This window comes from Poecile atricapillus, chromosome 7, assembly GCF_030490865.1.
Source record: "Poecile atricapillus isolate bPoeAtr1 chromosome 7, bPoeAtr1.hap1, whole genome shotgun sequence".
Taxonomy (NCBI): Eukaryota; Metazoa; Chordata; class Aves; order Passeriformes; family Paridae; genus Poecile; species Poecile atricapillus.
In genome coordinates, this window is record NC_081255.1 from 3,564,146 (window position 1) to 3,588,839 (window position 24,694).

The window sequence follows — 24,694 nt, forward strand, 5'->3', positions numbered from 1 at the left end:
TGTCAGTTAATAAACCAATACCTGGTTTGAGCATAGGCTGGGACAGAGCACCAGGAACAGCTGATGGGCACTACTCTTAGTACCAAAATTATCTTAGATATCAGAAATTGTTTACACTGTTTATAATTTTTCAGCTTCTAAAAATAACTCTCCAGTAGGCACTGTCTCATCTCAGAAATGGGTAAAAAAACCACTAGAAATCAGGGAAATAACTATTTTCTGTTTTTAGACATATCATTGACTACATGAGAGTGGCAGACAAAGACTCCATCAACAAATTTGTGCATAAGGAAAAGGATTTTCATGTAAATAATTATTATGAATGTTAATTAGCCACACACATCATAAGAAAAACATCAGGGAGGTTTGTTTGTGGAGGCTAAACAAAATATGATTGCTTCATGCTGTTCTTTTATTGGAAGCACAGTTTATAGAGGCATAGCAATCATATATATTACAATATAAGAAGCACCATATCTTTTGGGAAACACTATCAGGCTCTCTGCAGAAAAACAAAGTTGGCCAAACTTCACAGTTATCAACCTAAAGCTGAAAATATTCCCTCTTCTGGAATGTCTTGATGTTGTTTATATGCACCTTTCTGGTAGTGATTTCCAGTGCAGCGAAAAATAATTAATTGCTAGAAAGTTGAAGGTAGAAATGACTTCAAATGGGAAGTCAGAAAGGATTTGGCAAACAAATTTTATTTATTTCAACATTTTCATCATGGTGAAGGAAAAATGTCCTTAGACAAAAACTTATCTGCCTGGATTACTGGATGATACTAAACCCATAAGTGATGAAAAGGATATAGACTTGCTGGAGTCTTTCTAGTTCACATGGTAGCATTTCTTGGCCAGAACACTCTGAGACAGCTTTTATAACCCAATCTTCAAAGAGGCTTTACCTCCATCGCCAGTTTTTCAGTTGTTTTCATGAAAAACTCTGCCTCTGGAAACAGAAAACCATGGGTTTCCAGTGAAAATTTGGGTGCATGGTGCCTTAGAGCTGATAGGCATTGCACTCCTGGGAAAACAACTTCCATGCTAAGGAAGAGAAGCACTCTGCTGTCCCCCTGCTGAGTGGGACATGGATGCCAAAGACACAGGGGCCTGTTTTTGAGATCCACATAAATATCTCAAAGGCAGGTGCCAAGAGGATGGTGCCAGACTTATTTTGGTGACAGGATGAGGAGCAATGGACAGAAACTAAAACACAGTAAGTTTAACAACATGGAACCATGGAATATCCAGAGTTGGAAAGACCCACATGGTCATCAAGTACAGCTGCTGGCCCTGCCCAGACACCCAACAATCCCACCCTGTGCATCCCTGAGAGTGTTGTCCAAACACTCCTGGAGCTCTGGAAGCCTCAGGGCCATGCCCATTCCCTGGGGAGCTTCGTCAGTGCCTGCCACCCTCTGGGGAAAGAACCTTTCCCTGATCTCCAGTATAAACCTCCCTGGCACAGCTCCAGCCGTTCCCTGGGTCCTGTCCCTGGGAACATAGAGCAGAGATTGGAGCTAGCCCTCCATTTCCATGGGGAAGACCTTTCTATGGAGGGTGGCAGAGCCCTGGAACAGTTGCCCAGGGAAGGTGTGGAGTCTTCAAATCTGAAATATCCGAAACCCACCTGTGTCACCTGCTATGGGTGACCCTGCCTCGGTGAAGGGCTGGATTGCGTGATCTCCAGAGGCCCCTCCTAACCCCACCGATTCATTATTTGTGCGTCTGTGACCTCACCGGGCGCTTGGTGCCTCCCCGCTCAGAGCCCCTTCCCTGCGACACGGGGGATCCGTGTGCGGGATGAGCGGTGCCGGTACCCCCGGGGTCCGTGTGCGGGATGAGCGGTGCCGGTACCCCCGGGGTCCGTGTGCGGGATGAGCGGTGCCGGTACCCCCGGGGTCCGTGTGCGGGATGAGCGGTGCCGGTACCCCCGGGGTCCGTGTGCGGGATGAGCGGTGCCAGTGCCGGTGCCCCCGCACCCCACGAGGAGCCGGCGGCGCGGGCGGCTCCTCCCCCTCAGTGACGGCCTCACTCCCGCCCCGCCTCGCCCGCTCCGCCCGCTCCCGCCCCGCCCGCTCCCCGAGAGGCCGCTCCGCTCGGCTCCGCACCGCTGCACACCGCCGGGGAGCCGCAGCTGCCCGCGCCCGGCGCCCGCTCCGGCCCGGGGGAGCCGCTCCGAGCGCGGCTGCCGAGGTGAGCGCCCGAGACCGGGGCAGCGCGGGTCAGGGGCGGGGGGGAGCGCGCCCCCCCCCCCCATCCTCCGCGGGGCCGCTCCCGCCTCCGCTTCCCCTCTCCCCTTTCCATTCCCTTATTTCTCGTATCCCGACACCCCTCGCCGTCGCCTCCGGACGACGTTTTATTCATGGCCCGGCGGGCTTTGTGCGGGGCGGGCTCGCCGGGAGCGCCGGAGCCGTGGCGGGGAAATGGCTGCGGGTGGGCGGCTCGGAGCCCCCCCCGGCCCGGCAGCGCCGGGGCCATCGCGCCCGGGGGACTCGGCTGCGGCTCCGCGGCCGGGCCGGGAGCGAGCCCTGCGGGCCGCTCTTCGGCGGGTTTTATATCTATCGATATCTGTGTCTATTGGTCTGTGCTCTTTTTCGACGTTCGGCAGCAGTGTAGTGCAACGCCGACCGCTCGTGCGCCGGGAGGCACTTACACCATCACCGAGTTAACTGTAGATGTCAGACTGTGCTTGCTCTGGGGTGATGTCAGATTGGTAATAACACGCAGGAATGGGGAAATCGGTGCGGGCAGAGCGTGATGGAGACGGCACAGACCCAGCTGGCGCGGGCAGAGCCGCTGTGTTCCCGGTGCAGGGCCTGCTGCGGGGGCAGTGCCCCGGCGCGGGCGGAGCGCGGGGGCACTGCGATAATTGGCAATTATTTGTGGATAGGTGCGGACTCGGAGGAGCAGATATTTATGCCTGGAGCAGAGATACTTGGCTGGTTTTGCCTTACAAAGGTATTCAGGCGTGTTTTGGTTAGAGTCGGCTGATGCCTGTCTTGTCTGCCAGATATGCCATAAGGCAACCTCCTCGGGTATCATCAGTCCAGAGGAGGAATTCTGTTGTGTGCTGTGGAAAGCTGGCTGTGATCAATAGGCAGTGTCATGTTAGCTCTCGATACCGCCTCTTGATTTCTCCCAAGCTGATCATGGACCAGTGAACTAAAGCTGGGAGATGTTGAAACACGTCCCTCATCTTATTCAGTTCCGCTTTTGCCTGCCCTTCGCTTTCCCTATGCCCTGGTTGGTTGGATTTCAATGGAAAATTCTGTTTCTGAGCCTGTTCAAAGAAATGCGTGTGTTTTAATTTTGCTTGTCTAATTTGCTATTTAATAGCTGTGAGGCCGAAACTCCCCATGCCGAGGGATTGGGGGTATTTGCCCTTCAGTACAAGTGAAGTTAACCGATACTGCTTGATGCTGTTTAACCTTGTATTATCTTAGGTGTTGTATGACGAGGCAGCTTGCTTTGTTTAAGGCTTTGTGATGATGCAATGAAATAACTATAAATCTTCTAATTGTCTGAAAACTCTTTAAATACTACTCCTGTCTTGGGAGGTACTTCATGTGTGTTTATTCCCAAGAGGTGTAGGCATGGATGAGTAGGGTTTGATATTAATCATCTTGCTTTTGGGGTGGGAGGGTGGGAGCAGTTTGGCATAGGTGCCTTAAGTTGTAATTTATGGGTGTGATATCATGTGCTAGATAAGCTTTTATAGGATCTGCCATGTAAATTATGGCCTTTGTTTATATATGTGCAATTATGTTTTGAAAATGCATGCTGTATAGTTTGCTTGTGAGCCTGCGCTGAAGCTGTGAATGAGATCCAGCAAAATGTGCTTCAGTTGCGCAGTGGAGCTCAGTGGTTGAGAACATTTTGCTCTGCCTTGTGCTCACAGCCTGCTCCAGGTGTGAATGTGCTCTGTGGCATTCATCCGCATGCTGTGGTGTGTGGTGGTTGGCTGCGAAAGCAGCGGCCAGGTGCTTTGTTTATTTTTTTCTTTCTCCATGATCTGGTTTGTTCTTGTTTTTTTAGAAGAAGTGGGGTGCTGAAATGACTGATTTCAACTAATGTGTGCTGGAGAGAGCAGCTTGATTATTTCTGGCTGCTGTGGTTTGTTATGCAATCAGATTAACAAAGGTTGAAATGATCATTCAGCTTTGAGTAAACACAATCTATAGAACAGCATGGATTAGGGCAGCTGTTTACATTGGGCAGATCTGCTGCACTTGGCAAGTTGCAAATATTGGATGGAAACACAATGAGTGAACACAGTAATGTACTAAATAAATTTTTAGCAATCTCTTTGGGATTATGATGTACTTACTATTGATTGTCTGTGCTCCAGGAGCTTCTGAGCATCTTGGGTGCTGTCTGCATGCGTGGGCAAACTTTAGGCTTCATTTAGTTGATAATCCAAGGCCTCCTCGAACATCTTTGTGCACAGCTGGTGTTGCCTGGGGTATTCTGTGGGCTCTAGGCTACTGCAGTCCAGGAGTTGGGTCAAGCAAGATGAGCAGTGCTCAGCTGGAAGCTTCCTAAATTAAACAAAAAATAACAATTCCAGCCATGTTTGCAGAAGCTGGCAGCCCCCCAACTGGTCCTTTATTAGTTGGCCATTTCTTGTTGTTGTCTTGGAGGTAGCATTGCTGCAGGAGAGGTTTTCAGGGATTGTCTCCCTGAAGCTGCTCAGGAAGGAGGTGGTGACGTGCAGGCTGCGCTGCTGAGGTCGGTGAAGGCATCACCACCGTGCTGGAGGTGAGACCCCAACAAGAGAGACAGGAGCTGAGAGGGGAAGAGTCAGACTGGGATGTGGGGAGGAGAGGGAGGTGTTGGTCAATACGAACCTCTCCGTGTGTGTGTGCAGTGCCTCGCTGGGACCCCCGCCTGCAGCTGCACTGCAGTGGGCTCGCCTGGGCCCTGCTGCTCTAGGAATGCATCTTGTTCTGAAAATACAGGATGTGTTGGCATCAAGTGTTTGGGGGAAAGGAGGAGTAAGCAACTCCTGCAGTCAGTTTTCCAGAGGCCTTCGTTTTTGTGTGGAGCCTGAGCCTTCCAATCTTCCTCTCATTCAGGGAAAGGTAAGGGACTCTCGAGGGTGCTGCTTTTCCATCCACTAGCAGGGGATTGAACAGGACTGTATGTTGAGTACATGTTAAAAATACTCTGGAAAGAGTTTATTATTATTGTTGTTATTTATTTCCTTGATGGCTGTGTTTAATTCTATATAAGCAGATATGTAATTGCAAAGGGATTTCACAGGAATTTTCAAATGTCTATCACTGTCCTACTGCCTGCTCTGTGTGCTGTATAACATTTGTGATAAATGTACACAAGCACATTTTGGGTACACTGGAATCCAAAAAGGTACTTCAAGGAATAGGTAATACTATTAAGCCTATGTTGTTGTAGCATGTTCAGAGGAGGCAGTGTGGAATGTGATATGCAATCAGTCATGTTAAGACTATTTTTTACTGGTACAAATTTACTTCTGCTCTGATTTATTAACGGGTTAGTCTTTTGTCATCTTCAATCTTGTGAATAAAGTAAGAGCAGTTATTCTGTGTCCGACTAGACAGACTGTCTGTCTAGCTCGGTAGCTCTTCTGATGGGACCACTCCCAGGTGCATAGAAAAACTGGAACAGTGAAGAACTCCTCCTGGTAAACCCTTGTAGCAGTCACCACTCTAGGAGACCTCTGGGCTGGCAGTTCCAGGGAGGCTCATGTGTTTAATAGCTGCTGATGGATTGTCTTCTCTAAAAAATGTCTTAATTAGTTTTGAAAAATTTTGTGGCATTGGTGTTCACAACCACCTATGGTGGTGAACTTCTGGTATAATTGTCCAGTCTGGAAAGGATTTTATTTTTTTAATTTTGCAGTTTTCTATTTGATGTGCTTGTGATTTTATCTGAATTCTATAAGAATATGTTTCTTTTTAGATTTTCATACAGAAATAAACTATATATGGGGATGCTAAGAGGTCTTAGAAGGTACGTGAAGAAAACTGCTTTATATTTTCAGTGAGGTATAATCTCAGCCCTGTTTACAGTCACCTTTCATGCATAGGTACCATTATGGCTGTTACATTTAGGTGACTGCATACAAAAAAAAATGTTCACATACAGGAAGTGATTTCTGAAGCTGTGCATCCTGGACATAGATTGGGGTGACTCTTGATTCAGAAACATTCAGATGACAAAAGAGTTGCTGCAAGCCAAGGAGCAACTTCAGCAACGTTGCTGGAAGATTTACCAGTAAAAGAAAGATTGAAAAAAGATTTAAAAAGATTTAAAGTAAATCTTAGCAAGGGATCTAGCGTAAGAATGTGAAGAATAGAATTTAAAAGTTGTATTAAAGAGCTTGAAGTTAAGTAATAAAGATTCTAGTAAGTACTGCATGATGCAGAAAAAGCAGTAACTCAGTCCGTGAACTGTTCTATAGGTTGGCTTCCACCACTCCATCCTCGACCATTTCAGGAATACATGAGTGGTAACAAAGTTGTAGTTTAAATTCTGCTTTGTGTGGCAGGGAAGCAGGATCTTTTGGCTGTGAATTGACCTACAGTATTTGCTTTGGTGCTGGTGGTTCAGGAGTCTGGGTTGTAGGAGACTTCTGGATACTGGTGGTAAAGTTGTTTGATTTATTAAAAGAAGCTCTTCAAAGGTTGGAAATTTATTACCAGAATTACACAATCAAAGAGCATCCTGAGCTGGAAGGGACCCATCAGGATCATTGAGTCCAACCCTGTCCCTGCATAGACACCCTACCAATCCCACCCTGTGCATCTCTGAGAGCATTGTCCAAGTGCTCCTGGAGCTCTGGTGGTCTTGGGGCTGTGCCCATTCCCTGGGGAGCCTGGGCAGTGCCCTTATTGTGGCGGCTTCTGAAATCCTGTTGATAAAAATGGGGTAGAATTGTAAGGTTTTTAAAGCAAATAGAAATTCTTCATCTTGTCATTTCTACTGCTATTCCACCCTTAGGCCTGTAAACTTATGATTAAAGTATTATGAGTATATTTCATTTTATTATTATGAGTATATTTCAGCCTGATGGTTTAGAGGTGGGATAATAGTAGAGACTGACCAAACAGTTTGTTTTAAAAATAGATAGGATTACATAATGATGCTATACACAACAACAGTATATGGATAAGATCTCTGGAACAGTGGTAATCCAGCAGCATCCTTTGCCTGCATGTCCACTGTTGATTGCTTCAAAGGAAGGTAGTTGTGAAGAGATGCCAGTGCCAAGTGATTTAACTTGGAGTGTTGATCCAGTCCTGAGCAGACTTTATGCAGGGCTCTGGGTTAGTAGTTTGGAGAAACAGGTTTTTAAACTATTGTGAGCTCCTAATTTGTTATCTGGATAAGAGAAAACCATTCTTCCTCTTTTTTTTTTTTTTTTTTCTCCCTTTTTTTTCTTTTTTTTTTTTTTTTTGTGGAGCTCCGTCTGTCCCTTTGTGTTTTGAGTTGTTTACAGAGATTCATGTCTTAATGTGTGGCATGTGCTTAGGAAATCTGAGGCCCTATTTTGGAGAATAAAAAAGAAGCCATTGAACTTGTCTGAGAGCATCAGGATGGGATCAGAGGCTTTCCTCACGCTATGAAAGTGTCCTCAGTTTATTCTCCTTCTGTCTCTGTATCTCTAAGAGAAAAGAACAGACTTTATCTGTCAAGTCTGAAAAAAGATAAAGAGCAAGTTTACTTGAAATATGTATTTAATAGGGAAAATTTCCCAGGATCTATATATACAGGTAGGCATTTTCCCAAAAGTATTTAGGTGTTGAGGCCATAAAAATGTTGCTGCTCACCAAAATCCTAGCCCTGAATGTATCTATAAATACCACAGCCTTACCCCTTGGGCTCTGTGAAATTATATGTAGCGGGAATAATTTCATACATCAGGACTTAAAAGGACCTTGGTGACTTTATGCTTTTATAATAAACAAGGAAAAGTTTATCTAGGTTTCCCAGTTTATTCACACAAACACGGCTCTTTACGTGGGGAGGGGGAGGTACTTACCTCTTAGGCTTTCTTCCTTAGGATTTTTATCTCTTTCCAAGGTTTTATTAATAAAAGCAAAACAACTTTAGTGTTTATGCATTTAGACAGACAGAACTCTGCACTTTGGAGTCATGGCTAATTAGATTTGTGGAGCCTGTGCAGCCTTTGGATATTGGGCAGAGAGATTGTTTTCTCAGGAAGACACAGAGGAAGGAACACATTGCTTGGATTCCCTTTCTCACAGCACAGCAGCATTTTCCATGCCCTGTGCATGTTAATGATGTTGGTGTGCTGTTCTAGGGGAAGCAGGCTTGTTGAAGTTCACTTTTGTGTTTGGAGGATTCCTTTTAAATTGCTATTCAGTAAAGCTCTGAGTAGCAGACATTTGCGCTTCTCCATCAGAAAACAGTCTGAGGGAAGAATTGGCTGGTAAACCAAAGCAAATGCTGTCAGTTTCTAAGGGCTGGTAGTGGGCTGTAAGCCCATTTCTGCTTCAGCTTTGAGGGATGACTAAGATGTTTCTCTGTTCTGGCAATACCCACTTTGGATCCTATTGCTTAATTTCATCTAGAGGCCTGCTCACCCCAGCTGCATCTTGAAGGGAGAACAGCTGATGTGCAGTAAATGCACTGACAGAGTGTGCAGGAGCCGCTCTTCTGTTAGCGATGGATGTGCCCAGCTCCAGGGCATTTTCTGAGCTGGGGTGTTTCAGGCTGTGGTTTGTGCTGCTGAGCATGGCCAGCCATGTGATGCTGAAGGACAGGCTGCTTCTCCTCTCCTCCCAGTGCCTCCATGTCTCTTATGTGCGTGCAGTAGTTGTGGTCTGGTGGATGCCTGGAGGCTCAGCTTTTCCTTCTGAGCCTTTATTTTTACAGGAATCTGAAATAGCAGAGCTGAAGCTGCTGAATAAGCCAGACTGAATCCAGGGGAGCAGATCTGGCTCTCTCCTTTGTCTGCCTCAGAAATGTGGAGAGGAGAAGCTCCTGTGAGTACTTCAGAGAATTGTTTCGTTAGTGGGTGAAAGGAAAGCCAGCCAGGGTTTTCTAATCCCATCTCTATTCTTTTTACCACTCAAAGGTCTAATGGATATAATTGGTTTTTTCGTATGATTTATGTTTTTAAATTACTCCCTAGTTTTCAGGTTGAGGGTCCATCAGCCAGGGCTACTGAAATGAAAATCAAAACCTTGTGATGAACAAGATCGTGATCTCTGTTTAATAGTAAGAGGGAGCTGTATTCTTTCTGTTTTGGTCACGTTGGATAAGGTGTATCTTTGTGATTAAAACATCCTGATGCTTATGGGAGGAGGGGAGTGCTTCTTCCTTTTGTCTCCAGCATTGCAGCAGTGATGTTAATTAAATACCAAACAATTTTGGTTTGGGCAAGTTTGCTATGGCAGTGAAAATGTTTTGTTTGGGAGAGCTGCACAAATTACACCCACAGGCGTTCATGCAGAGATAAATCAGCCCCTGGCTGGCCCAAATCTTCCTGCTTCAGTCTGCAGAAATATGCCAGAGAAGCTTTGAGAATGGCAAAGAGTCAATGAGCATGTTCTGGAGCAGATTGTGTACAGGCACAGCCCTGAGCAGACGTCACAGTGAGGAGTGACTGTGATCCCAGCACAGAGAGGCTCTGTCAGTGGGACAGGCACGCTGGGGTGAGCAGCTTGAAATGTGGGGCTGCTCTGCTGTTCTTCCCCAACAACAGGACTGAGCTGGATTTTCCTGTAACTACCATTCTGCATATTTGGCATTTTGGCAAGAGGAAGACTGTTTTCTGAAAAATCAAATCTTAAAACATGGAATAAGAGACCTCGGGCTTAGTAACAGCATTTAGGAGAGTAATAAATGCTCAGCCTTGTGAAGCTGCATTTAGTTGTATGTTTATTTGGGGATTTTTTACAAGCGTAATGGAAAATTATGCACTTGACTCTTCTCAGAGTTGCCATGGGATTCAGGGGACCTAATTTCCCTAAGACTATGAAAATCCCAGGCTTTGCCATGTAATTTTTGTTTGCCTTTACACTTCTGTGTTATTCTCTGAGCCTTCTTTCATCCACAGTAAATGCTTGAGTGCTGCAACAGAAATAGTTGAAAGGCCAGTGATTTGAGAGAAAAAGAGCTGGAGCTTCTTCGATATCTGGGGACTGGAGGAAGTAGGATTAATCTGGCATTAAGACAGAAATTTGTGAGAGAAGCTCGGTCAAGTGGATTCATGAAGTAGAAGTCGCTTCTTCAGCCAAAGGGGGATCAGGCCGATAAATTTCTGACAAGGTGTTTTGCCTGGCCTCTCCCACAGACTGGGTAGCTGTCACATACTTTCTCTGCAATTGCTTGGCATTCTGAGATATCATGCCTTAAAAAAAGACTCTGAGTGAGCAGCTTTCCAGAAGGTCATTGGAAATTTAATACTACAGTGCACTGAGGTTTGTGAGTGACCCGTAACACAAATAACAGTGCTGACAAGTTGCTTTTCAATTATTTATTCTTGTACAATAAGTTGTTGGTCATTAAGATGGGTTGTGTATGCAAAGTGGTTCTATAAAATGCAAATTATTAGCTTCTATATGGGTCAGAAAACATTGCATACTTGGTATAACTCTTGTAGTTAAATAGACTCCTTTGCTAAGCAAATAATTTAAGCACTAGTTACTATCAGCATTGTCAAAAACGTATATGAGTTCTTGCTGAATGTAAATAAGAGTTTCAGCTTTGAATGATGACTGCAGGATTTAGCTTAAAAACTATTTTTGGGCCACGGGCACAGCCCAAAGCTGAGGGATGTATGTGGCTCTGCTCCTGGGATGGCGTCAGGATGGAGGATGACTGAGTCACCCCTGCAACTTCCTTGTTGCTCCAGAAAGGTGATGATTTATTGCAGCTCTGTGTCAGCAGCAAATCACTGTCCACCCATGCTGATTCAGCCACCCAACTTAGCTGGGAGTTAGGGATGTGCCCTAGGTCCCTCCCGGCTCATTCCCACCCAGCAGCTGCCGAGGGTGGAAACAGGGACATCACCCTTCCTGCCCCATGTCCAGGTACCAGCCAGGCCATGAATCCTGTCCCAATCCCATGGGATTGGGATGGTGTTCTCGTGGAGTCAGGGAAGATCAGCTGAGCAAAGCCTCAGGGCTTTGGGCTTCTGAAGGTTCTGAGGTTGAAGCAATAGCAAATGTAGCAGAATCAGCACATAATGACGTTGCTGCTCTATGAAAAATTGGTCCAAACCCTTCCAGGCCCTGCCCTGGCTTTCCTTTGTAGGCAGAACAGGTTGGGCAGCAGTGCAGGACTAAGGAGACTACACAAAACAAGGGGGAGTTCACTGAAGACATTAGGTGTAACATGTCAAGGGCTCCTGTTTTTCTGGGGCTTACAATGCCGTCAATGCATGAGGATAGATTTCTTTCCTCCCATTGTGATGAGTAAGGCAAGTAGTTGTTTTACTGCTGCCTTTTCTCTCCTCCGTGCCCTCCAAAAGAAAGCCCAAGGTGCAAATCCCCACCAGTCTAAAGACCTGATTTTGAAATAAAACATTTCAGGTACAGGAATGATCTGGCTGTGGTGGAGACTGATGCCAGTGTTTCCTCTCTTCTCTTGCACCCTGCTCTCCCAAGAGCTGCTGCTATCCTGGGAAAGCACATGGAGATCTCGCTTCCTCTTGTCCTCACAGCCCGTATTTCTTTAGTGGAGAGTAAATAACCAGGATAATTGTTGTGTTCCTGTATGTTTGTTCCTTAAGCCAAATGCAGAAGAAACCACTTTTTTTCTGGGGTATTTTTTCATCATCCTGTGCTTTGGAAAGGCACAACAGGCTGTTGTTGGCCATAATCGGCATCAACTACTTCCTGAGGTATTGTCTCGCCAAGCAGGAGGCAAGTTTTGATGCAGTCCTGCTCGGAGGCAGAGGTAGGAGGGAAGATCCCGGGTGAATTAACCATGCCATAAGGATAAGGAAATTATTCCCCAAAATCTGTGAGCTTTCCTAGTGTGTGGGGTCAGCTCTGCTTTTGATCTTGGTTGTGACTGAATATCCTCAGGAATAAAAATTGCAAATTAAGAGTGGAGGCGGCTCTGAAGACTTCTGGATTTCTGTTTCGTGGTTGGTACCTGGTGAATGGCGCTGTCCGGTTTGCTGATGGATTCTTTTCATCGGTAAATTGGTGACTTCTCTGCTTTTTTAAGTGTTTGATTTCCCATTCTTCTTTACCTTGTCTATAATTTTCCATTCCTTACCTGCTGCCATCTCCCCTGCTGCCATCATGAGCATGCTTGAATGTTTGTGTTGAAATGGTTTTATTGCTTTCAAAATACTAAGTGTGACTGGGTATAAAACTGAAAGTAGCATGTGAGCTTCAGCCTGCTGCTTCAGGGCCTGTGAAATCAAACTCTGTGAGCTAGCATCCATATCCATAAGGTTTTTCCAAATGCAGACTAAGCTGAGGTGCTGCTGACTGTGGGAATGCTGACTGATGTTGAGGGAGAAAAACCCCAACATTGCAGGAGTGCAGGGACCTGCATCAGACTGCAGGACTGGTTTTGGGCCTTGATTTAAATGTCAAAGGAGTGATGGAAAGCAGAAGATGGGAGTGACTTTGGCCCTTAAGGCAGACTCTGCCTTTTGGTGGTAGGGTTTGGAAGCTGTCTCCAGTCTCCAGTTCCTTGTCCCTACCTGGTCATTAGCCACAAGGTTGAGTAGTTTGAAGGATTTGAGGTGCTCTAGGAGGAAGTTTAAAACTGATGGAAATTACAGTGGGCTCAGGGGCAGCGCCTTAGACCTTCATTTGTCTGTACATATGTGGAAACATAGGAGTGCTATGTGCATCTGTCTTTGACGGTTTCCCTGTTTTCTGTTCTGTACTCTGCTTTGTTTTAGGGAATATTGGGGAAAAAAGAGAACAAGCATACACTGGTAAAATAGTTTCAAAGCCTGTGATAAGGAGGAGAATATGTATGTGCTTCCATATATTGCTGGAATAGGAGAAAAATGACATGGGGTAAGGAATGGTGCACTGGGATGGGAATTGGAAGACCACAGCTCTTTTTTCCAGAGGGCTGTGGAGTTGCTGTGATGGGAGTTGCTCATCCGTGTTCTCTGCAGCTACAACAGCATCTTTGTGGTAGGACTCAGATTTTTCTGTGCTTCGCTATCACAAAAATAAGAACTGGTTCTTTTTCTTGCTTTTGAAGTGGGTGTTTTGGGGTTTTGGGGTGGGTTTTTTTTTAATCCAGATTTAAATCTGGATTATTTTTCATAATCCTTTGATCAACTTGGACCTCAGTAGCTTCATCTGTTCTCATAATAGGTTTGCTTGTCAAACACGATTTTTAAGTTCAGAATTATGACAGAGTAATTCTCTGCTCTCTTGCCGTCTTTGACAAGTACTAATGCTCAGAGTGCAGTCCTAGGAGTGGGGTGTGTGTCCCTATTTCCTGATGTTTTTCGAAGCTTCAGCTGCCTCCACAGGGCAAAGGCAGTGCTGATGGACTGCAGGGTTGTGTTCCTAAAAACTGTAAACAACAATTCTGACTCATTGGTCATGGAAGACAGAAGTACAGTCAAATATTGTGGCCATGTTAATTTGTTTACAAATAGGAAAATTCGTGTAAAACTCATTGCAAATGAGGTTTAGCACATGTCTTACTGGTTGTCCTCTTTAGAAGGTGTATGGCTCCCCTGCACATCTGGTGTTTGGTTTTCCCTCTGACTTCAGCTCCCCACCACTTTTCTGCAGTCCTTACCTACCTCATCCAGACTGGGCTCTTTAGGTACCTTGGGCTTAGCATGTGTTAAATGTGAAGAAGTTGAGAGTAATGGCTGGCCACCGTGATGCCAAGCAAAGGAGGTATTCACAAATGTTCATAGCATGACCTGGGTTGGAAGGCACGTTGAAGATCATATCATTCCAACCCTTGGAATGGCAGGGACACCTTCCACTGGACCAGATTGCTCCAAGCCTCATCCAGCCTGGCCTTGGGTATTTCATGTTGGCTGACCCTTCATTTTGGGGTAAAGGCAGAGCTTGAGCATGTTGTGTTGTCGCTAGTGGACACGAAGTATGAAGCAAGGGTTCTTATTGCAAGCAGCCGAAGTTTATTTTCAGGAGGCAAAAAAGCCTTTATTTTGGGGTTTTCGACCCTTTTTATAAGGTGTTCCGATACAGATTAACCTGATTGGTACAAGGAAGAACACCTCTCTCCTCCCATTGCTGGAACAAGAGAAAAGCACTCTCAGAACATCTTTGTCATTGTTTTGATAACCAAAATCTTATTTACACAACCGTCCTTGAGAGAGAAAAGTTTCGCAAAAGACTTTCCCTTGGGTAGCAGATCAACCACTGAGAGCCTGAAACTCTCTCAGGTTCAGAAAATCGTGCCCACATTGTGTCTGGGTTGCCACCATCCAGAGCTGGTGTCAGTAACCAGAAAAATGACATGGAGAGTGGGAGTACAATGTTTGTAATGCAGTAAACATGGAGGTGGCAAGGTGGAGGGCTGAGATGGAATATGAAGACCTAAACAGGTGATGGCACAAGGCTGGAAATGGGCAGGAGAAACTGAGGCATGGCCTAGCAAAACAGCAAAACGAAAGGAGGCACTTGCTGTTGGAAAGGAAATTGTGTAAGGGTACACGTGTGCTTTGCATTTTTGTCTCAAGGTGTGTGTTCAGGGCAGAAATGATCAAATGCTTCTTTCTTCTGTCCTTCATATGGTGTGTGTTATGAATAAAAACTTTCTGAGTGCTCAAGCCAGAGCTGATTTCTATAGGCTGCCATGGCTTTGTATTGCTTTTCTTCGTTGTGCACCCTTCTAATGGGTGACATACAGTTGGGCTGGATGCAGATGGAATATTTTTCACTCAAAGCATGCTGAACAGCACCACTAGGTATGGGCAAGGCCAAAGAGGAAAGATTCAGTCAGGGTTTTTCTTCAATTCCGAAACATTAAAGATCAGCCAAAAAGCTTGTAAATATTCCAGTTGTAAACTGCTGTGATTCTGCTTAATGTGCTTTACTCATCTTCCTGTCATCTTTTCCAGGGGGAAATGTTAATATTCCACTTAGGAGCAGTATTTCTTTTGATCTCTGGCTGCACCCCTTGTTTGTTCCCTAAACCTTCTCTCTTTCTACCACAAACCACTTAGATAACTGGTGTTACAGCAAAATAATCACCACTTGTGATTATTGTGATCAGGGTTAGTTTCCTGATTCTCAGTGGTGCTGGTTTGTATTCTGGGATTTGACTGCAAGACAGACAAGTAGATAAGTTAATAAAAGGCAAAACAACAGCAACAAGCAAAAGAGAATTTGTAATTGATTAAAATCCATTTTACTCTGGCACCTTAACGGTAGCCAGTCGAGTGTATGTTTTTGGGGGAGAAGTGAGGGTATGGGTGAAGTTTAATGGATGAGCCTTCGCTTGTTAAACTTGGGATGGGGCTTGATGGAAGATAACCATCTCATTGTGGCATGGACCTGCTGTTGGGAAGGAGGGAGCACCAGCTGTGGGAATGATTTGTGGTTCCAGTTGCTCTGGCTGGTTGAAGGCCCTGCTCTGTAGATGGAGGCTTGTTGGTATTTCTGTTTTATGTCCCTGCCCGTGCTGTGTGGTGTTGCAGTGACCTGTAAAAGCCAGAGCAACATGAATTTCTGTGCAGTTTCATGTTGCCACTTGTGCTGGCACACAGATGTTTTACAGGAGAGGTCCTGGCAGGACACCAGGGATCAAGAGCTGGCTTGTCTGCAGAGGTAATGGAGGGAAGGCACAGAGCTGTTGCAGCAGGGCCTCATGTCCAGGACAAAGTCCTCCAGTGCTGGTTTTGGGCAGGGAAGTTCATGTATGTGGTATCTTCAAAGTCTTAGCCAACAGAAAGTTGTTCCATGGAGGTATTTTTTATTGGTTTAAAATTTTAAGGAGTTTCTGAAAAGCTCTTAAGAAATTTGTTAATTTTTCTTCCAAGTAAAAAGGATGTTCTAATGGAGTTTCCTCTCACCAGCACTAGCGCCATTTCCTATTTCATCTTCTTAAATTTCCCCTCACCACATTACCAGTTGAGTTATGTTGGCACAAGGAAACCCCAGATGAGATCAGGTGTTGTTCTGGGAAGTGAAATCATGCCTTTCAGCAAGGAGATTGGTTTCCAAAGCTCACAAGGTGGGGAAGAGGGAGGAAACAAGGAAATGGACAGGAGAGCCCAACAGTTGTGATGGTCAGTCCATGCTGACTTGCTGTGTTGCACTTCCTACAACTTTAGTTACACTTTGAAGAGAAAAGAGTTGCACCTGTAGTTGAGTTGGGGTAGGAGAGAGTGTTACTACATGATGGTTTCTGTATTCCTACACTGTTTCCCATGTATGTGCTTTTGGTTTCTCTTGAGAGCAGGATGAAATAGACTTCATAGACCAGATGTAGTTGTTGGGAATAACCACATTGTCAACTCATCTTTAAAGTCTTGGGTGGGCTTGTGGGGTCCATGTAGTACAGCTGGGGGGATTGGGGGATGCCACTGAAGGATTCTGAAGAAGGAATTGCTTGTTTCTGTACTTCCCTAGCCGAGCTTTTGAGATAAAAACAGTTTGGGAAAGCAAAGGAATATAAGAAAGTTTGCAGTCAAATTTGAAAACAGAAAGGGCCTGTTTCTTCTGTGGATATAAGAGCAGAGGGATGGAAAGGTGGAGCTTTCTTTTGCCTCTGCTGTGCTACTTGTCCTTGGCTTTCCTGTCTGTGAAATGATGTAAAAAGGCCAACCACTGCTGCTCAGCACAGGGGAATGAAGGTGTAAAGTGCTTTCCCCATTCAGGAAAAGGAGCAACTGTTCTGTTGGGTTTGAGGGGGATTTCCTTTCTTTCTTTTAATTTATTTTACATTGTTTTCTCATCTTCCTCTTCGATGACTGCTGAAGGAAGTGGTGGTATTCCTGCAGTCTGAGGAATGATGGATTATCATCTGTTAAGGGACTGACAGTCAGATTGAAATGGTGGATTTTGAACACACTGTGAGTGCGTTTGTTCCTTGTGTGCTCTTACTCAGTGTCCGTAGTGTACAAATGTTTGCTAGTAACAGGACTAATTTTCATATTTATAGACTTAATGATTTGTTTTGGTAAAACCCTCTTATTTTTATTCTCTTTGAAGCCAGTAGAAAAATTAATTTACTTTTAGAGTTGGTCACTTTTGTTAAGATTGTATTTTTTTCCTCCAAAGCCTGCAAGTAGCATTTTTCCTCATGTTTTCTGCCTACTCAACTATGCACAGCCAATCAGAATGTTTTTAGTCCTACTATAGCTTGTATGGTAAATAAGCAGTTTATTCTCTTCTCCATCAAATTTCTGCCTTAGCTGAGGACAGGAAAAAATGACAGAAGTGACTGGGCAGTGACTCTGAGAAAAAAGGGTTTGCCATGTCTGGTCTCCTGAAGTACCTCTGTGCATATGTGGGAGCAGGGATGGTAGGAATGCACCTGTTCCTCCAAAGGAAATCAAATCAAAGGTGCAAGTGTCTGTAGCACAGCAATAATATTGTAACATTAATAATAATGTTTATCGTAGCTTTTAAGTACAATCACAGAGTCATTAAAGTTTAAAAAGATCTCTAAGATCGAGTCCTGCTGTTCCCCCAGCACTGCCAAGCCCACCCAAGTGCCACATATACATGTCTTGTGAATCCCCCTAGGGATGGTGACTCCATCCTTGCCCTGGGCAGCCTGTTCCAGTGCCTGACCACCCTTTGAATGATGAAATTTTCCCTAATATTCAATCCAGCATTTTAAATTTAAACCTTCCCTGGCACAGCTCCAGGCCATTACCTCTCATCCTGTCCCTGGTTCCCTCGGAGCAGAGCCCGACCCCCACCCGGCATCCTCCTGTCAGGGAGTTGTGGTGCAGAGCCAGAAGGTAATAAGGATAAATAAGAAAGTAATAAGGATAAATAAGAGGGTAATACGGATAAATAAGTAGCAGGACGTATGCAGAGACAATAAGGCAGATTGCAGCACAGGTCAGCTGTCCAAGCAGCCAGTGTCCCCTGATGACCCTGAGATTAGCGTTGATTACAGATTGGGGCACTACCTGTGATTCTGGGCTTGATACCTTTTGCATGTTCTGAGTTAATTAGTGATCTGTGTGCATATTGAATTGGATGGGAGTAATTACTGTGGTGCCTGTGTTGAAGGAGGCTGTACAGGTCTGTCAGGATTTCAGGAGGGCGGGTGGATGTTGTGCAGACAGACCATGGCAGCAGGAAGCGCTGGGTTTAGGTTGAATTTTCTGCTGACTGCTTGGCACCAAAGCCTCACTTGCCCCTACTTCTCACCCCCATCCAATTTTTCATGTGTTAATTTGCTTAAGCCAAAAGGTGTTGCTGCTGAATTTGTTACAAGAGGAAGCCAATCTAAACCACATTGTAGCATTGTACATATACAGGCACTTTGTCTGAGGTGCTTCAGAAATGCAATACAACAGTAGCAAATATACTGGAGCTTTGTATGGAGCTGTGGAAATCTGTCCTGGCTGTGGGCTTGGTGTCAGCAGTCGCCCTGCTCTTGGTGGCTTTCCATTCTCCTTTGTCAGCTGTGTGAAGAAGCAAACTTGAAGCAGAAGGACAAGGTAAGTGGAGACTGAAATTAATATTAAGCACTTCTAGGTTAAGTTCACTAACAAAATCACTGCTTGATTTCTGTGGGAGGAGCGTTTGCCAGTATCTTGCCAAATTCTCCCAAGAAAGATGCTAGAGAATGTTAAGCAGAAACCCCACAGCATTTCACAGGAGTTTATTTTGTTGTTTCAGTGGTGACTCATCTCCAGAATGATCCATCCTCTTCGCTATGTATATGTGGGGGAAAAAAACACTGACAAAGGTCTCAGAGCCATCTCAGAGCTATACAAAATGCAGTGTCCTGTTCAATTATTAGTTAAATCATCTGAGTGTCTCAAGCCCTTAGGCAATTTTGAGAATTATCCTGGCAAAAGTTGTTTGCAGTCAAACCTGGTTCACTTTTTGTTAAACATCCTCAATATTTTGAGGAGTGTGGAATAAGACAGAAGTGGTAGGTAAAGACAGAGGAAGAAGTGCTGGGTATGATTCTCTGAGCGGACAGAATTGTTATTTTTGAAACCTCAGGGACTGTTAGAACATCACTTTTACCTTTCTGTACATCACATTTTTGGCTAAATGACCTGAAAATTAAAGATCAGCATTCCAGTGTTTTTTAAATGCTTTGCTTCCTGAGGTTGTTGTTCAGAAAGCTGAGGGCTCTTGTCTCAATTTTTCTCCTGCCCCTACTCAGCATCCTCAAAAGGCAGCAGTGAGTACAAAAACAGGAAAGGGGAATGATAAAGTAAGGGAATAAAGGGAGTGCTGAGTTATGCCAGGAGGAAACAGCTCGAAGGACAGCTTTGCTGCTGGTGAAAAATAAGTGGAGGTGAACTGACTTAAAATACTTCTGAAAATAGAGTTCTCTTTCTTGTCACATTTTTCTGTGAATTCTTCTAACAGTTTTTAATGCAGTAAGGTAGAAAGCACACCCATTGTAGTGACTGGATGCTGGCATTAGTGTTTTAGCAAACACCTACACAGCATATGTATGGACTGAATTTTCTAAAGGGCTTGTTAGCATATCATCTGCATGCAGAAGAAAGTGATGGATGCAGCTTAGAAATTGTATGAAGGACTCTGGCTCCTTCTTGCTTTCCTTTTTATTTTCATTGTTTTCTCCCCAATAAAAATGTCCACTGCCTTTGAGGAGGACTTCTTCTCTCTGTCATCATTTTTTTGCTGTTGTTTTGAAGGCCTTGAGACATTTTCCCCTATTTTTTCATAGGAGAATTTTGTATGGTATACAGCCAGTGCGTTTGGGAAGTTCACAGAGCACGTGAAATAGTGGCAAGCAAAGCCATCTGCCAGTGACAGTATTTGATCTACAGAACCTGCTGTTTCTGAGAAAAGTTTGGGTAATGCTTGACTTGATTTTGGTTTGGTTTGGTTTCTTGGCTTCCAAATCAGTGTTGAAAAATACGTGCCAACTGTAATTATTTTACTGGAAGTTTAATGCAAGGTCTAATTTTACTGGAAGCCTGGGGGAGAGGAGGAGACAGAGCTGGAGAACAGCATCTGATGTAGAGCAGTGGAGATGTCAGGCATATTTAAATAAGTGAACTTGCTGTTAATAAAATAAACATACAGTGCTGCTTTTGGCCCACTGTGGGCCATGGAAGTACTTGTGGCAAGCTTGTTGCTTCACTACTGAACCAAAAGTCTTTGCTGGTAGTTTTGGTTGTCTTTCACCAGGCCCTCTTGGCATATTTGTAACTTTGAGCCCTCAAGCTTGTTGTGGTTGAAGTATGTGTGTGTTTGAAGCGCTTTGGCTGAAGAAAAAATCAGTACTATTCTGATAAAGAGATGGGAAGTATCAAATTGCTTAAAATACTAACTTTTCTCATGGGATTCAGGCTTCCTGTTAAAAACTCACTATTGTGCTGGTATTTCTCCACCAGGGAATCTATGAAGCAATTTCAGCATTTTGAGATGGGTCTGCTAAAACCTTCTTGTCCAGCTTTTCTCTTAAGAAGGATAGAAAGCAAAGAGAAGAGAGAAAAAAAGTGAATTTTCAGAGGGAATCAACATAAAGAGCAGGCTGTCTGGGGAGGATCCAGCTTCTTCCACATTATGTGATGCTCTGTGATAGAGGTTACTGACATGTAGCTGGTGTGAGACAGGTGATTTACACCTGATGGCTTTGCATCCAGCAAAAGCCCAGTGATTTATCTTTGGTCCCAAAAGGAATGATTTGAGAGGAAACGTCTGTTGCTCTTTGAACTTGAGGTTTTTTGATACAATCCTGGTCATCCCTCTGGAGTTCTCCTCCTCCCTGTGTTCAGGATGATCTGCATTCACCTTGTGGGTCACTTATTTGTTTATTTATGGAGTGAAAGATCAAATCCCCTTTTAAGAACACCCAAATCTTTCATTTACCTTTATTTAGCAGGTTATGTAGTGTATCACTGACTTCTGGTTTTGCTAGCCATCACAAAAGCATGTGAGGAATTTTAACTGCAGGACTGATAGATTTCTGAAATTGGAGAGGTGATAAAGGATTGGTGGTTCCGATGTGCTTTGCTGTGTTTACAGAGCACAAGGATTGTGGCAGGGGCAGTTAATGTTGCCTTTTTATTTAGGCAAAGTGTTTGGGAAGAACACAGTGGGAAACTATTTTCATGTTGTTCTCAAAGGGAAAATATAATCCATTCTGTGAGCACTGGGCAGGACAGTGACAGTGCTGGGCAAAATGCAGTTTTGTAGCTCACTGTGAAAATGAAGAAGAATGAAGGAGAAGGATGAAGGGAAAGGGGACTCTCTCCTCCCTCACCCACTTTTTCTTCAGGGGAAAAAAAACCCAGACCCATAGGTTTTCTCAGTTTACTCACTGAGAATAAACTTGGAAAGGTGTTTATAAACCACAGGGTTTGGTTAAGCAAATCAGTAGAATCTGCTTAGGCAAGGAGCCTAAGCTGCCTTTCTTTTAAATTTCAGGTAGAACCTTAAAATTAGAGGTTGCTACAAATCCCTCCAGCATGTTTGATATAATTTGATGTTTACACACTGAAAGCCTGTCTAGACTCTTCCCAGTTGTGTTTGTTATGTACAGCATCAATCACTGTGTGTCTCTCCTTGTCACTTTGTAAGATTCATCCTCATCTATCTGCATCTCCCTTTTCCCCATAAAACTTGCCCCAAAAGGCTTACTCCTCATTCCCCATAAAACTGCTCCTGTCAGGAGCCCAACAGTGTCCTGAACACTGGTTTATTGTATGAGCATGGAATGTTTTAGCTGATGCTAGAGACTTGCTGCAGAGACCTCAGCTGACTGGATCTACTTCTGGAAACTGTCTGGCATGGTTTAACAGATGTTGGGGGAATGGGAGCAGAATCAGAAAAAGGTAAAACCTGTGGGTTGATGTAAGAACAATTTAATACTTGAATTAAGCAATAATGTTATTAGAATTGTTATTATAATGAAAAGGGAGACCATTAAAGAAGGCAGTACAAGCCAGACAGATGAGTGATCCCAATGCAGTCCCTCACCCCCCACCCACTGATGCCCAGCCTGTCAAAATCGAGCAGCCATCGGCCCCTTCTGGCCAGCTGGCCCAGTTCACACACTGGCCATGACATGCCATGGTGTGGAATATCCCTCTGCCCAGGGGGATCAGCTGTCCTGGCCATGCTCCATCCCAGCCTCTGGGGCAGCTCCTCACTGGCAGAGCCTGGGACACTGCAGAGTCCTTGACTTGGGGTAAGCTCTGCTCAGCAACAACTGAAACATCAACATTATTCTCAGGCTGAATCTAAACTTCAGCACTGTACCAGCTACTAGGGAGAAAATTAACTCTCTCCTAGCCTAAAGCAGGACACCATCTTTTAAGCTGAGGGTGATTCATTATGTTCACAGACTGAAGGCTGATCTATTTTAATCTGGAATCCACTGTAATTATGTTTAGATGTCTCCTTGCACCAATGTAAGATGGGAATGTGGTACCCTCCATCTTCTGTGTGGTACCCACCGTGTTCTGAAAACTCAGCCTGGTGACTGGAATGAGCAGCATTTTATAGGGACTGGATGATAGGAGTTATAGTGTTTATTGTTAAACTAAATTTGAGGTTTTTGTGTATATAAAAGTAAAAGTAGTTTGAATAGGAATTACAAATTGTCTTTTGTGACCTTGTGCTAGTGTTTATCTTCTATTTTATGCCTTAATCAGAGGTTTTTTGAGGAAGCTTGCTCTTGCTCAGTGTTTACAGTGTACAGCACAGTGAGATTCTTTCTCATCCTGCTCCTATGTACTACAGAAAGTAATAATGAAATTGCATGCAGCTCTCTTTCCTCTCCTCCACAAGCTGCTTTAAATTGTTCAACTCCTTCTTTCTTATCTGCAGCTCTGTGAATTGTGCCTAGAATTGTTCTGAGCTTGTCACAGCTCTCTGCTGCCTGTTTGGTAACAAGGGACACTGTTTACTTACATACTGGTAAACCTTTATGTTAAACAGGAGAAGAAACTGTTCACTGTGTTCTAGGAATTCAAGAAATCTTGCACAATGGTTTTTCATATTTATTTTCTAAATGCTGAAATATTCACTTCTTGTCTTAATCTTGCAGAGACATCCTTCACAGAACATGTGTTTAAAAAAGAACAAATCTGAAATCTGTAGACAAGAGATTAGAAAATCTAATCCCAGTTTGGGATTGTCTGTGTTAACACTTGTTTACAGTAGATGCAACATTTGGTTTTGTTTTGTTTTGTTTTTTTCCTATCTCTTGCTGCTTCTGGAAGTATTTTGCATATTTAATAAACAGTTTCACATTTGAACTATTCCCCACCAAATTTTTGCTTCCTATTATTGGTTCTTCTCTTCTGCTCTCATCTGAAACATTTCCTTTCAAGTACAAGAGCTAAGGGAACACTCGAGCTCCTATTTCTGCTGAGATGTGTGGATGCAGCCTTGAGAGCATTGAATAGAAGAAGAACTGCACAGAGTTCCTAGTGAATAAATGTGTGAGTGTTGGTCCTCCTGGGGCCTGCTACTGTGGAACGGAGCATCTTGTCCTGCACATCTGCAGAGAGCCTTGGGAAAGAGCTCCTTCCATTTTGGGTCTCACTGACCTGCCTGGCAGAGCTTCTCTGATCCCTGTCTGTAGGATTGAAATGAAATCCCTTATTGCTAGTGCATTCCTGTTGTACAGTATACAAGAATTTTGTTTTTGTGAGTGGCTGAAAATGAAGCCTGGTACTGATATCAATTTATTTTCTCATGTAATGGAATTGTCTTCCTTACTTTATGTATGAAGAAAACACATACACATGTAAGGGGAAGTTTCATTTGCTTTTGGGGCTGGAATCCTACCAGAGGAGTGATCATTTCCTTTATTGACTTCTTTTTAATTGATTGGAAACAACACAATTTTTTTTTTTCCCCTATGTTCATATTGTGCTCTGTGAAAATTACATGGCCTTTTTCTTCCTGACCCATGGTAGAGCAGATATCTCTGTTGCTGGATGTTTTTTCTGGTCTATCCTGTCTTGGGTGCTGTGACCAGCAGCAACTGGGACCAGTTTTCCTGGTCCTTGGTGCCTTTGAGGGTCCTGGTTCCAGCTGTGCAATACAGATAATTTGTGGTAACCATTCTTGTTTATACCAGGGTCTGGATGCTTGGAGCATGAATCCATGTTCCCAGCTATTCTGGTGTTAAGGCTTCCCAGAGAAAAATTCCTGCCAAGGATACAGAAACCTTCCTCTAATCCAGGTCATCGGTATTCTGGATTATTATTGTTATTTATCAGCAGGAGTACCCTGAAATAAAATTCTTCTGTAGATTTTGAGTTCATAAAAGGCAGACTACAGAGTTAAGATTGGTGGGGTTTTCTCCTCCCTTGGATTTTAATGTTGCTGAATGATAATGGCATCCATTTTTAAACCTGCTTTTGAAGCCTGCAGCCAATCTTTTTCATTGAATTTCATGCAGGTAGACTACATATAAATGCATACATATAAATACTGTCATTAATGGTATGAGTGGTGTCCTGAATATACTTCATACACTGTGTTTGAATGTCAAAAATGGTTTACCTTCATTTCAGAGGTCTGACGTTTCTTCAGCAAGAAAATAATTGAATAGTACAGGAACATGCTCCTGCT

The 24,694-nt window shown here is 44.1% G+C and overlaps 1 protein-coding gene across 4 annotated transcripts in view; it reads left to right on the top strand.

Annotated features, from left to right (window-relative positions):
- Positions 1–2,066: 2,066 nt before the first annotated feature.
- Positions 2,067–24,694, top strand: part of C7H1orf21 (chromosome 7 C1orf21 homolog) — a 102,472-nt gene continuing 79,844 nt past the window's right edge. Inside the window, exons 1-2 of one of the 4 annotated variants that reach the window (XM_058842821.1) lie at positions 2,109–2,198; positions 2,896–2,963. The gene's annotated coding sequence lies outside the window, so the exon portion shown is untranslated. Of the gene's footprint in view, positions 2,199–2,895; positions 2,964–24,694 lie in introns of all 4 variants that reach the window. The other 3 variants (XM_058842824.1, XM_058842825.1, XM_058842823.1) reach the window with 3 other exon arrangements.